Source organism: Atractosteus spatula, chromosome 24 (assembly GCF_055471065.1).
Source record: "Atractosteus spatula isolate fAtrSpa1 chromosome 24, fAtrSpa1.hap1, whole genome shotgun sequence".
Lineage (NCBI taxonomy): Eukaryota > Metazoa > Chordata > Actinopteri > Semionotiformes > Lepisosteidae > Atractosteus > Atractosteus spatula.
The window spans coordinates 6,289,742-6,302,342 of record NC_142729.1 but is presented as its reverse complement, the minus strand read 5'-3'; the positions used below and the strand labels follow the sequence as shown (position 1 = coordinate 6,302,342).

The 12,601-nt window shown below is 45.9% G+C and overlaps 1 pseudogene; it reads left to right on the top strand.

Annotated features, from left to right (window-relative positions):
• Nucleotides 1–999: 999 nt before the first annotated feature.
• On the top strand, nt 1,000–1,467 carry LOC148815829 (angiogenin-4-like; annotated as a pseudogene).
• The last annotated feature ends 11,134 nt before the right edge of the window (nt 1,468–12,601 follow it).

The following is a 12,601-nucleotide window of genomic DNA, read 5'->3' as shown; positions in this document are numbered from 1 at the left end:
ATGGGAGACCTCCCGGGAAGAACTAAGGTTGCTGCTGGAAGAGGTGTTAGTGGGGCCAGCAGGGGGTGCTCACCCTGTGGTCCATGTGGGTCCTAATGCCCCAGTATAGTGATGGGGACACTATACTGTAAACAGGTGCCGTCTTTCAGATGAGACGTAAAACTGAGGTTCTGACTCTCTGTGGTCATTAAAAATCCCAGGGTGTTTCTCGAAAAGAATAGGGGTGTAACCCCGGTGTCCTGGCCAAATTTCCTATTGGCCCTTACCAATCATGGCCTCCTAATAATCCCCATTTATGAATTGGCTTTATTACTCTGCTCTCCTCCCCACTGATAGCTGGTGTGTAGTGAGCGTTCTGGCACACTATGGCTGCCGTCGCATCATCCAGGTGGATGCTGCACATTGGTGGTGGTGGAGGGGAGTCCCCATTACCTGTAAAGCGCTTTGAGTGGAGTGTCCAGAAAAGTGCTATATAAGTGTAAGCAATTATTATTAATTTGTTCTGTTAGTCATTACAAAAATAGAGACTAGTTGAGACTAGTAGAGAAAGCAGAATTGCACTATATTAAAAAAATGTTATTCATTGTTGTTATTGTTAGCGCTCATAAATACCATAGTAATTGTACTCTTTGATACTGATTAGGTTCCTGTGAAGACCCTGTAAGTGTCATGGGGGGAACTACAGTAAAATTAATTCACCTTCAGAGACCCAGTTTATTGCTTTAACTTGTTTGCATCAATTATATCATAGTATTTCAAAATTTCATTGTACCTTTGCAGCTCAGAACAGAAACATGAGAATTCTTTTCACAGAGTAAGATGGGCTGGATGGCTGCCTCTTATTCACAATCTTACTGATGTTCATTGAAATTTAAACTCTCCTCCATACTGGTAGAAACAGCATGGCACTGTCAAACTGAGTGAAAGTAAAAGTGAGCTGAACTCAGTGGAAAGGAGCCCATGAATCTTTCTCCCTCCTTCTGATTATAGAGAAGCATGATGACCCAGATGATTGCCACTCTGCTGCTACTCCTCGTGTTTGTGATTGTAGTGCCTGTGTCCACCCCCTGTCCACCTGTCCACCTGACGCTGTCCACCCCCTGCCAATGAGACCCCCTATCAGAAGTTCTTAAGACAGCATTACCATAGAGAAGGCATGAGTGTCAAAGACTGCAACACTGAGATGAGTCAAAGGTGCATGAACAACCCCTGCAAAGAGAAGAACAGATTCATCATCGATGCCACAAAAAAACAAATTCAAGAAGTCTGTGACAAAGGGGGCACGCCTGTGGGTGGCGACCTGCACCAAAGCACCTCACCCTTCCAAGTTCTCACCTGTAAGCATAAAGAAGGGTCCACTCGCCCCCCTTGTGAATACAGCGGGGTAAAAGCTCCAGATACATTGTCATCGGCTGTAATGCTGAGAAATTCCCTGTGCACTTTGATGAAAGTATAATTACAAAATAGGATTCCAGGTTTAGCATCTGCTTTATTCTGATCAGTAAAGCCATTAAAAATCCTTTTGCTTCTCTTCAATTTAAAGAATGAAATGCCGTGAAAGGGCAGTGTGTTATCAGATGTTCCCCTCTAACATGCTTTTGTCAGAGAAACATAAATCCTTCTATCCACCTTATAGTTCAAAGTACTGAACATGCAGCTAATTCCAATGAGTTTGTAGAGTAGTAGGTGAACTTTCCCTCATAACAACTTTCAGCTATAAGAAACATTTTGGGAGTTACCGCTTCCATTATATAAATTAAAATCCTGCGGTATGACGAAGGAAGACTTTCTTATGTTATGTGAATGTGACAACTCTGGAATGGCATACAATATTTCAAAACTTGTTGAAGTTAAATTACTTTTTTCTTGGACAGTTGTGCAACATTTCCACAATAACACAGTACACATATAATGTAAACGTCTGGCTCGTGGTCCCTACTTGAAATGACGTCCCAAAAAGTGACACAGCAAGATCTGAAACAGTTAAGGAGAAGAGCAGTGATTGATATGATTGAGAGTGATTCAGGTGCTATAATTGTGTAAATGAGATGCTGTACTGTAGTTTTGAATTATTATTGTTTGAGTTACTTATTAATGTAGTACCTACTGTCTAGGAAGCAATACGATCACCTATTACTACATTGGAAATACACCATTCTGTGAAACATCAAAGAGTTACCAGGGAGTTGGGATGTATCCCAACAAGCAACGGGCAATGGGCAGGATACACACTGGAGGAGACGCCAGTACCTCACAGGGCACACACGGACAAGACATGCACCAGGGCCAACTCCTACAGAAGCCAATTAACCCACCAGTATGTCTTTGAGCTGTGGGGGAAAGAAGGAAGGAGGAAACCCATGCGAACATGGGGAAAGCAGGCAAACTCCACTCTGGTAGCACCCCAGTGTAGGGAAAAATAACCGGTTCAGGGACGCCAAATATGTAATCATAGTGGCTCTCTGAAGGCACCAGTTCTGTAGGGTTTGGGCATTTACTGAGACAATCATTAATTGTAGCAGTAAATCACAAAGTTGATTCTTTTGATGGCTTTAGAATCCAACCACGCGACATAACTCAAACAACGCGCACACACAGGTACTAATACACGAGGATACATTTATTAATACATAGAATATGCATATAAACCTAACAGATCTTATCGAGAGGGTTATCAGAATACAAAAGGTATATATTCATTCAGTTACGAAATGTTACACATCAAGAGGACATACGTTCAGTATATCATTCATTTAGACCGTTTCATAAATGAACTTGGTTACAACTTCTACATTAGATACTCAAAACAAGTACATAACTCTTAGGAATTAAATTGATATCAACTGGTTTGGATAACAATTGAATTCTCGAGCAGTAATGGAGTGAAGTTGAATACTCATCCAATTTCTGGGGATTCATATCTCCTGCGGGCACAAAGAATCAGCTGCAGGCTTGTTGCTGTCCAATCCGCGCTCTCTGGCTCCGTGCCAGGCTGTGCTGTGCGGCTTGCGACGGTGTGCTGCTGATGCTCACTGACCGGCTAGTTAGTGTTGGCTTTAACTTGCACAGTTTGTGCACAGGAGAAAAGATGACTGTGGGTCCCAGTAAGTCAGGAAGAGGACCGGTTCGTTCCTGATGAAGCGCTAGTTCTGAATAGTGATTCAGCTGTCCACAGTTCCGACCTGTTCATGAGGCCTGCTGCTGGTGCTAACCTCGGGTGGATCCTCGGGTGGTTATTCTCTGGCAACCTCCGCTCTAGACTCTTAGAACAAAGGAAAGTTCTGGCACTCGGACACACTGGCCGTTCCGTGGTTGTCCGGGCTGAGTCTCAGGATGGTCAGGAGGCGCGCTGCGAGAATGTCCTGCCCTTGGGAGCCTTCTGCTCCTGGGCCGTCCTGCCCTGGAATTCTCCTTTGAATTTCACTGAATCTTCTGAATCTGAATCTTACTGAATCTCCCAGGCTCTCTGTGTTGCCTGTTTTTACCTGGAGGAACTTCAGCTCGTCGATTGGCTGAAAGTTCCATGGGCATCAGAGTCCCACGTGGGTTACTCGGCCCTACCAGTCCCTGATTGGTTGATCAAGGTGAGATATGAGTCACTTAGTCCTGACACCTAGGAATGCAGTCCAGATGTCCAGCTGGCACTCCCTAGACAGATAGGCGCCAATGGATGACCATTGATCATGATAGCCAGGCTTAGCTACTTGCACCCCCCTTTGGGAGCTGTCCTAGGACCTTAAATCACTCTGCACTAATGGTCTCTCTGTGGCTGCACAACAGAGATGAACAGAGAAATGGGGCCTCATTTGGGAAGCTCAGAAACACTTAATTCTGCCTTATTATTAAGCCTCGCCGCTACATATCCCCCCTTTTTGAAGGTCACGAGGTCCCGAGGCATTGTTGCCTTCAAAACAAAACAGAGTTAAGTGATGTTCCTTGCCATTAGAACATTAATCTTAAATGTCCACATTACTCCTCGAGAATTCATACCGGAACCAGCATTGGATACAAACAGGATGAATAACATCTGGAGTATGTATAAACACGGTAGGAGACATTGTTTCAGTCTAGGCATTACACATCAGGAAGTTCACTGTCAATATCTGATACCTCTGTAGTAGATATTTGGGGAGAAGTCACTTCCTTTCTTTTGACATGCTACCTTTGACTCATTCATGCTACCCAGAGTACATCTTGATGTGAGAGTACATCATTCAGAGTACACTGTCAGTCATGATCCAGCTACCCGGCAGCAGTGTTACAATAACACCAGTTCCTGTTCCCAGCCCCCCGATAAACCACAACACCTGTGTTGGGTATCTGCTAGGGTGGTTTGGAGGTTTGTTCCATTAAAGCAAACTCAACTACCTGTACCTCTTCAGGGCTTACTGTTTCTTGGATTTCTATCCAATTCAATAGTGTGGCACCTGAAGGCATCCATGACCTCAAGTTTGGTCTTATATTGTCTGGTTCCAGACCGTACAGTGTTAAGTTACCATGCTGTACTATGGCCTCCTCTGGAACTTAAAGGAACTGTTTTATTAGGTAGCTGCATCATGCCTGTCACAAGTCACAGTGTCAGTTAAAGTGGTGTGCTGACCAGCCATTTACTTCCCACCTGCTCTTCATGGGGTTCATTAACCTTCCTCTGCTCGTTAGTAGCTTTACACCCTTCATTGGTGAATCGTTTAGACACAGCCAATGGATAGCTTTGGTAGCCATACCCATCTCAAGATTTGGAACCGAATTCAATCTTGGTTTGCCTTCTGGGTGAGCTATGAGCGATGGGGTTAATGTCACATACTCCTCTACTGAGAAGAGTGGAATCAAGTGGGTTGGGAATTGTGCCATGGTTAGACTGGCTACAGTGGCACTAAACTCCCTTAACAGGTCTTGTGTCAACATTCTGGCCTGTTGCACACAAGCATAAACCCACTGTATAACACCAACAATCATGTCCACTGGTTGGGGAATAAGGTTTAACCCTGTTGCATAGGAAATTGCCTGTAGGGTTTTCCCTAAGCTTTCCAACTTTTGCTGCTGTCGATACAGTCTGTCACTACCCTCTGGTCTCTCTGACACCTGCCTTCTTGGGGCAGTCAGGGTGAGAGTGCCAGTAGCACACAAACCTACCAGAAAAAGCAAACGTGCAACAGTGGCGGCAGCAATCAGTCCTCCCAAAAGTCTTTTAGGGTGGCTGATCCCAGTCATCTCCTTCTGGGTGACTGTTGCCTTTCTAAGCTGGCGCAGCGTGTACATGGTGTCTTTCTCAGTATGCCATGTGGCATCTTGGGCACCAACTTCCTGGAAATCTGGGGAGATCTGACGCAGCGGCTGATGCTGCTCCTCCATTTCCAGGGCATCTGCTTTTTCGATTTGTTCATGCCTGTGCTCTAGGAAACCTGCAGGGGGCGGTGCAGCGGTGGAGCATGCCTGACCCTCGGCTGAGTGGTCATCTGGAGCACCTGAGTGATCTGGGATTGTTATCCCATTCTCACTGTTCAGGTCCACCCTGCACACTTCCTGATTGAGGAATCCCTCTATCGGCATGTTTACAATCGTTAGCTGGGCGTGGGTGTAGGACACCTGCTCGCTCCCCCCTTCCCTCGCTAAGGGTTCAGGGAGCTGCCCCAGCACTGGGATAGCTAGTTCATTGTCTTTGAACTTACTATCACCCACCAGGCCCATGTCAGTGCAGGCGGGGATTTTGACACCCCTCTTTGCGATGTCCTGCACTGGCAGGCGGGTGACTTGACCATCCAGCTCCAGTCTGGCTGAACCACTTGTTGTCAGACTCAGACTGACAGACTGAGCTGGTGGCTGTAAGAAAACCGGCTCGGCTTTCATTCCCTGTCCCTTCTGGGGGACTGGGTGTGTTGGCAACCCTGCCGTCGAGGCAGGAACAATCAGGTCAGTCTCACTCACTACCTGGTAGTTGTGAGAAATAATGTTACCTGACTGCAGGTTCCCTGGGTCACAGCAGAGGGAATCGGCATCTGGGATCAGGTGTGTCCACAGCGCAGTAGTCTCAGCGTCCAGCTGGACCTCCTGTCTAACCTGTGAATGTTGCACCAGGGGCACCTGGCGGTGGCCCCGTGACAGCTGCTCAAGCAGATCCTCACTGATAGAGGACCTCTCAGGGCTAAGGGTGAGGGCTACATCACCAACCTGCTCTCCTGCCATCTGAATCCCTTCCACCACTGCAGGGTGGTGGTCCTGACCCCTCTTGGGTGCCAGGGTGCACAGGGAAAGCTCCTTTTCATCACCAAGTGGGGAGATCCGCTCCTCTTTAGGGATGTAAAAGGTGTGTGCTTTACCTGGTGGATCAGGCGGCTGCTCGGAGCACCGCTCCTGTGGCATGGAGGCTGTTGTGACCTCAGCCGGGACACGACTTCCCTGTATATCCGGGGAACAAGGAAATATTTTTATTTCTTGTCCAGAGGGAACAGAAGGAATCTTCACATAGGCTTCTGTGTTCGGTGGGCACTGTGTGAGCACAGTCTGCCTCTTGGCCCCCCTTTCCTTCTGTACAGAAGGCTTAGGAGCCTTGACCTGTTTCCACACTTTGCCTTTCTGGCGATCCACCAAAGGTTCCACTCTGAGTCGCATACCCTTTTCTTTTTCAACCCGTTTGAGCTTGCCGTGTGACATCAAACACCTTTCAACCTCAGTGTCAATCAGTGTCTCACTGTGTAAGGCACCTCCCATGGCAGCCTTGAGGTAAAAGCTTCTTGCTTTTCCTCTGTGTTTTACTGCCTGCTCTGTGACTTTAGGGGTGGAGTCAGCACTTACTTGGGAGTGGCTGACCTCATCCAAGCAGGAACCCTTCCGCTCAATCAGATAGACTGAGGGAGGGAGAGGGGGCGGGTCTCCGCCTCCTCCAGTGGAGAGTATCAGCTCATTCACGCTTCCGGCAGCCTTTGGGAGCGGTTGTCCCTGTCCTAATAAAGCTTGTTCAAGCCTGGCCAGGCGGGTGGCTACTGAATCCTTTTGTTCAGCTTTATCTAGCCCTTTCCCTTCCCCAGTGTTCTCATGGCACTTAGGACGCTGGGTGCGGTCCTGTATGCCTGCTTTGGAACGGGGCTTAGCCAGCTCAGGAGCCTGTGCTCCTTCGAGCAGGAGGGAGTTAACGCTAACGTTAGCACTTCCCAAACTGAGTTTCGGTAAGTCGGACCACATCGCTCTCCTGTTGCTTCCTGAGTACAAATAGAAGCTGAAGACCTCCCCCATTGCGAACAGGTCAGTGCGTTGTTGGTCTGAGGAGGCGGAAAGCAAGTTAATAGACTGCTCTGTGTCGCATTCAGAGCTCCCGACACAGATTTAAATGAGTATACGGACGCGGTCAGCAGCTATATTAAATAGTGCACCGACATTTGTGTACCAGAAATGAAAATTAGGCCATTTCCCAATCAGAAACCGTGGTTCAACAACGACATTCGCAATAAAATAAAAGATAGATCCACCGCATTCAAATCGGGGGACAAAGAGCTGTACAAGAAATCATGGTATGCATTAGAGGAAGCCATAAAACGCGCCAAACGGAGCTACAGAGTGCGGCTTGAAACGCAGTGCGCTGACACCCGGAGGCTGTGGCAGGGATTACAGTCAATCACAGGCTACAAGGACTGCCAGCCAGGAGATTGACACGAACAATGCATCCCTGCCTGACGAGCTGAACCATTTCTATGCCCGCTTTGAACACGGGCAATGCTGAGAAGACCAAGTGTGCAGGGCGAGTTTGTTCTGAAACTCTCAGAGCAGGCAGGATGCAGGATGTGCAGAAGACTCTGAGCAGGGTGAAAATCCGTAAGGCCGCAGGGCCTGATGGGATACCACCTTGCGTCCTGAGGACATGTGCAGCCCAGCTGACCACAGTGTTTACGGACATCTTTAACTCCTCCCTGTCACAGTCCATGGTCCCCACCTGCTTTAAAAAAAAACACTATTGTTATAACCCCCAAAAAGGCAAAAGTGACATGCCTGAATGATTACCGCCCAGTAGCATTAACATCTGTGGTGATGAAATGCCTGGAGAAGCTGGTGTTGTCACACATCAACTCCTCCATCACAGAGTCCCTGGCCCCCTTGCTGTTTGCCTACCAGAACAACAGATCAGTGGATGATGCTGTCTCCCTGGCTCTGCATACAGCCTTGGAACACCTGGACACTAAGAACTCGTATGTGAGAATTGTTTGTGGACTAAAGTTCAGCATTCAATTCCATCATACCCAGTCAACTGGTGACAAAGCTTAGGGGATTAGGTCTGTGCAACTCTGTCTGCAACTGGCTGCTGGACTTTCTTATCGAGAGACCACAGGTGGTGCAGATAGGCAATAAAACATCAACACCACTCACCCTGAGCACTGGAACCCCACAAGGCTGCTGTCTGAGTTCAAGGTTGTACTCCCTATTTACTCACGACTGCACAGCAAGACACAGCAACAACCGCATCATTTAGTTTACAGATGACACCACTATAATAGGACTGATCAGTGATGATGACGAGTCCACTTACAGGGATGAAGTTGTACAGCTGCTTAGGTGGTATCATAGCAATAACCTGGACTTGAACATAAAGAAAACGAAAGAGCTAATAGTGGACTTTCGGAGACACAGGCCATACATTCACAGCCCACTCAGTATTGATGGAAACAGTCACCAGCTTTAGGTTTTTGGGAATTCACATCTCTAAAGATCTAACCTGGACTGTGAACACTGACTCTATCATGAAGAAGGCTCAGCAGCGCCTTTATTTCTTGAGGTGCCTCAAGCGATGGGGGATGCCAATACATGTGTTGGTGAACTTCTACTGCTGCACCATGGAGAGCGTCCTCACCAACGGGATCACCGTGTGGTATGGCAACACCTCTTTGCGAGAAAGAAAGGCAATGCAGAGAATGGTCAATATGGCCCAGAAGATCATCGGCTGCGGTCTCACCGAGATTAAACAGCTCTATGAGGACCGCTGCCGTGGTAGAATTCTGGCCATCACAGAGGACAGTCACCACCCTGGGCATGAGCTCTTCACCCCAGTGCCCCCAGGCAAGAGATATAAGAGCATACAGACACTTACCACTAGATTCTTCAATAGCTTCTATCCACAAGCAGTGAGACTGGCGAACACATTTAGCCATCCCCCTCAGACCACACCTACACCATCACCATCTACCTCTTTATGATTTCTTATCTATTGCACATCACCAGTCATTGTTTACACGTCTGTATTGTTTACATTCAAACTGTCTACATGTTTACTTGCACATTGTCTATTGTTTGTTTGTATATTGTCTTGATGCACTGTTTGCACTTTGTTTTGTTTTTTACACTTGTTTTACAATCGGGAGTGTGGTGTCTCCGGGGGAAAGTTTATGTAAATGAAAGTAGTACTCACACCACACTTTTCTTTCCTGAGTTTCATGGTGTTCCTTCCTCCAACTATCTTTCAAATACAGTCCGTAATCCGTTCCCTTAATCCTGATCCGATCCGAGTTCCAAAAGTCCGTAATAAAGCCAATCCGCGATGTATCATTATCCAGTGTTCGTAAACCAAAAACCATAAACCTTTTCTCCTTTCAGTAGTTATTCTTTAGCCCGATCTTTAACATACACCTCTTTCCTCTCTCTTCCTCCAAACTGCATTCACCTTATCGGCTTCCGCCCTGTTCACTGCCTCCGGGGCACTTATATTTCGATTCCTGATGCGGCTCAGCTGTGTCTCATTGTTTCTCAGGGTAGACCCTTTCCATTTACCGGTCAGCTGATTCTTTTTGGCAGCCATTTTGCTAAGGTCCATATCTAGTATTTTAAGTAGGTCATTCCGAAAATACCTGTTATGAATGACCCTTCCCCTGGTCATGTTACAGGAGACTTTCTGTAAGTAAGAATTCCATTGTACCAGTACCGGTTACATATGGCAATAAAGTTCAAGTTCAAGTTCAGTTCAAGTTCACCATGACAAATATCTGCATTTGGTGAACTAAAACAAATAAAATAGATTTGGAATGTATTTTATAACCATGTTTTCCTCTGGGCTACATCCCTAATCCTGAATATTTTTTTCAAAGAATTAAACTACACCTTCTGCTTTCCCATCTCTCCAGAGCACTGTGTATCCGCTAATGTTGTATTTATCACCATCACTCTCCAGAGAGTATTATTGTGATAACTTTTATTTCATATATTTAGTTGCTAATACTCCTAATATTTACAGATTCAGTCTGTTCCCCACCAGAGAAGCATGCTTGAGGAGCTGGTTAACAAAGTACTGGCCAGGGAGGAGGATAATCTCCTGAAGGCATACATGCAATGTGAAGCTGATAAGATTGGTGTTCAGGTTGTCCTGAGGTGGCTGAAAAGAACTTCTGGGAATCAAGTGAGTGCATCAGAGACTCAGAGAGTCTGTCACGCTTGTAAAACCCCTCCTCTTAAGGACGATCCAGCCCTTCCTAGTTTTGTCTTTATCTCCTCCACCTGCTTCCGGTTCCTGCCCCCCGTCCTATAAAAGCCAGACGTTCCTGCCAAACCGGGCTCAGCTTTGGAAGATGGACGACTGGAAGCCCGCCTACCTGCGAGTCCAGGAGCGACTCAACAGCATCAGCTTCAATGTTGTCCTGAACCTCTGAGTCCAGGACTGGGAGCGTCTGGTCCCGTGACCCCCCTTTTTATTCCCCCGACCCTCCACCGGATCCCGCTCTGGCCTTTTTTTACTGTTTTTCTGTGTCAGGATGGATCTCCTGGTTTTGGACATTGGAACATTCTTGGATTTGGTACAGACTCCTTTGCTTTCCTTTGGATTGTTTGCCTCGGACACACCCCCCTGAACACCAGCGCACCTTGGACACCCCTTTGCATGCTTTTTTCCTCGTGTCTTTCTCACTCCTCCCCTGATTGTGCTGTCTGCATAGGATCCTGAAAGAACGCTTCATGACAGAGCGTGGATCTGGGTGGTACAGTAGTTCAGCATTGCTTTCTTACAGCGCTGGGGTCCTGGGTTCAATTCCAGACTCTGAGTGCTATATACAGTCAACTCAAGAATTATTGGGACCTTTTATGAAATTGAGCAAAACTGAATGTATAAAATAAACAACACATACAATGAGTCATATTTTGGGGTCAAACATATGGGGAAGCTGTATACTTTTATGTTAATGCAATCATTTTTCTAACACAAAATATTTTATTCAGTAGTACAATTTTTTCTGCAAAACATAGGTTTCAAAATTATCGGCGCCCCTACAATTAATATTTGGTGAAGCCTCCCCTAGAGAGGATAACAGCACTGAGCCTCTTTCTGTAAAGCGTGACAAGGTTGTAGCACACTTTTGGAGGGATCTTGGACCACTCCTCCATGCAGAACATTTCAAGATCCTTGATAGTCTTAGGTTTGCGCTTGTGAACTGCTCACTTCAATTGAGACCACAGGTTTTCAATAGGATTCAAGTCCAGAGACTGGGATGGCCATTGCAAAACGTTGATTTTGTGTTACCGCAACCATTTCTGTGTTGATTTTGATGTATGTTTGGGGTCATTGTCTTGTTGAAAGGTCCATCTATGGCCAAGTCTCAACCTCCTGGCAGAGGCAGCCAGGTTTTGGGCTAAAATATCCTGGTACTTAGTGGAATTCATTATGCCATTGATCTTAACAAGAGCCCCTGGATCCTGGAGTGCCTCCAGCTTCCCTGTGACCCTATACTGGATAAAGTGGTTAGAAAAAAGATGGGATGGGCTCTCAGACGGATCTGAGTAGGCTGTAGTGGGAGTTAGTGTGCAGGATACACATCTGCCTCCTAGAGTGTTGGATAAAGTTTCTTCACTGAAAATGTTTTTTGAAAGGTAATATATTACTTTCACACTGTAACAATGCATACAATACACTGTGCACTGTGGTGACTTTTTAAAATAAGTTTCCACCAAAGTTTTGTTAATTTAAAGTCCTTTTAGCTTAAGCACAAGTAGTAAATGGAATTGATTGCTTTTAACAGAAACATTCCATATGCCTGCCTCCTTTTTGTATTCTGCATTGGCTTCATGATCTTTCCTTGTGTCTTAGATCCTAAATTTTAAATAAAAAAGATTTTGAGAATAACCGCTACTGTCATGTCAGTTTTTAGTGAAATATTATTTCATTCAGTTATTTAAACGGTTCTAATCTCCTTTTCATGATTTTGCACATGATTTCCTTTTTCTTGATAGCTTTGTTTTGTGACTCCCAATACATGCATTGAATTAATACTTTGAGACAACCAAAGCTGTTTTGTTTGATAACTTTTTTAATGGTCAGGAGGGCCCTCTTTACAGCCTAAGTCTCAGTGTAGGACTGCTCTCCTCCGCTATCTCTGTGAGCTTGTAGTAGAGTAAATCCAGTATTTGATCTTTGCACAAGATAAACTGTCATGGCCTGATGACTTGGAGTGCTTTCACCTCTCCACTCAGACACATTTCATCATTATTGTTATTTCCATCTGGCGGCAATATTTATCTCTCTGGGAGTCAAAAGCTGGTAAATTCTAAATGCTGACAGAGGCAATAAGAGCTCAAATGGCAAACACAGCATGACCTCAATGATCTGTGTTTAGAAAAACAAATGCTAATATTACAGTTA